Source organism: Macrobrachium rosenbergii, chromosome 8, assembly GCF_040412425.1.
Source record: "Macrobrachium rosenbergii isolate ZJJX-2024 chromosome 8, ASM4041242v1, whole genome shotgun sequence".
Lineage (NCBI taxonomy): Eukaryota > Metazoa > Arthropoda > Malacostraca > Decapoda > Palaemonidae > Macrobrachium > Macrobrachium rosenbergii.
The window spans coordinates 70938044-70940382 of record NC_089748.1 but is presented as its reverse complement, the minus strand read 5'-3'; positions in this window follow the sequence as shown (position 1 = coordinate 70940382).

Here is a 2339-nt window from a genome sequence, read left to right as displayed (position 1 = left end):
CCAGCCTGACCCGAAGGTCAGGCTGCAGTGTCACAAGAAGTCCCAGAAGTCTTGGCCAAAGTCTGATGAACAAGCAGATTATTATTTTCGATCCTTTGCCTGTCCACCACGGCATCCACTTTTCCTTTAGTAAAGAGGGAAGCATAACCCAGTACAGAAAGTCCTCGGTTACTGGCTGGGTTCCGTTCTGGGGGTGCGATGATAACCGAAAATCAGCGATTTCCGGCACTTTTCCGGGCTTATTGGCGGTGAAAAGCAGAGATTTTCGGTTATCGACGCCTCTGTTAGGTATGTATCAGTGCCAATACCCAATTATTGTGCATTTTTTGGCATTGAAAATTGTTGATTTTCGTCGCTAGACAAGCGTTGTAAAGTCGGATTGCCAGTAACCGAGCCGGCCGTTAACCGGAGACTGCCTGTACCAGTCCGTTCCTGTTTGCCAGTGCCAACTCCAAACCAACAAACCTGGTGACCTGAGTCAAGACAGCGTCTCTCCTCTTGAGCATGAGGTTTGCCAACAGGTTAGTTATGGCTCTACCTTCAGGCAATATCAGCCTCCTGAATGTGGCTTCCTCCTCAGAATTACAAGAACCCAGAGAGGAAGATGCAATCTTGGCCACTGCAAGGGACCAAAGATCTATCCAGGAGACCATCTGGAATGCTGCCATGGAAGTTGATTCCATTGCCGCTGCCTCCTGCTGCAACAGGGAAACTCCCTCAGCACAGAGGTGGTCCAGCGACGGACCCGGACACAGGCAAGCCAGGTCCGGGTCAACCTGTTTGGTCAGCAAAGGACTCTTGAGGTACTGAAGTATTTCCAATGGCTGCAAAACACTTTATCAAGTGTTTTGCACGATCTGCTAAACCTAAGTGAATTGTCCTGCCCACACACAAGAGAATTCACCTGGTCCAAGACCCCTTCGGCAAGTCGCAACCATGGCAAGCCCAACGAGACTTTAGTTCCCTTTTGGAGTCCTCAAAAAGCTTTGATAGCTGATGAATGGTCCACAGGGAAAGCCATGGTCTCTTCCTCGAGATCGTTAAGGGGTGCGCCGATCGCCGAATTTTGAGGAATTATCAATTTTTAGTTTTTTACAGTTTTGGACTAGTAGTTTTTTACAGTTTTGGACTAGTATATGTCTAAATAAACATGTCCTGAAATATTATTGCTAAAAAAATTTTAAAGTGGGTTTTTTACGTTTTTGTTCACCGCATTTACTGGCATTTGAGCGGCATTGAGTGAAAAATTTTCACAAACTCTCTGTACGACTTTTTAGGTGGAAGTGAGAAATGTACTTTACTTTCCTACTAAAATACACATTATCTATGTTAAAAACTGGCTCTCTCTATCTCAAAAAATATAATATCTGAGTAAATATGTATCTATGTATCTCAATATCGCCCTGTGAGCAACACTGTGCGACAAATTGTTGTACAATGTCTGTATGACTTGTCAATTCTGGATAGTAGAAAGTGAGAAATTTACTAAAGTATCCTACTAAAACTACCCATTTTCTACAATAAGAGCTTGTTTTTTCTCTAAAAAAATATCAAACAAAATATAAAAAAAGTAAATATATATCTATGTATTTTGATATTTTGAACTCGTTATCACAGATGTACCATGCCAAATAGTATACATATATTTTTTATTTCTTGACATATTTTTACTGCGCATTTTCAGAAATAAGAAATTATGTAAGTAGGTAACAGTTCCAAACAGTGTCGGGTTTTACCAATAAACCATCCCGGTTTGTGTGTGGCTCAGGTTCAAGCGATATCCCAATGCTCTGTGACGCATTTCCTTTTTGGATTTTCTTACTGTATAGTGGTGCATTCACGCAATTCCATTGCCATAAGCAAGAAAAGTACCGCTCTTATGAGGGAGAAATTTGAACAATTATGTCTTGTAAGTTTGTTATAGGAGAAGGATGATGCAAACAGGAATTGTCTGGCCTGGGATAGCAACAAGACCAAACCGCCCATATCTATGCAAGGGATTTGTTTTCCAGTATTAGTGATATCCTAATCTAGTGATTACTATTTTTCATAATATTATTATAACTATATAAGAAAGCAAAGCTTGATTTTGCTGCAGTAAGTTGTCGTCTGACTAGTGACTTGTGTAGGCCTAGTTGCTCAGTGCTTGTTTACTTTATCCTTCCAGTTGTTTGTTTATTTGCCTCTCCAATATCTGAACGGAAAACATGTACAGTGGTAGCGTATATAGATTATGTAGAAAATTTATATTGATTGCATATATTTTTATAGGTTATGAAGAAAACTTTAGGGCGAGTGTTATGTTTTTAGAAGATATTGGAGTGGCTTTGTTTGTGTGT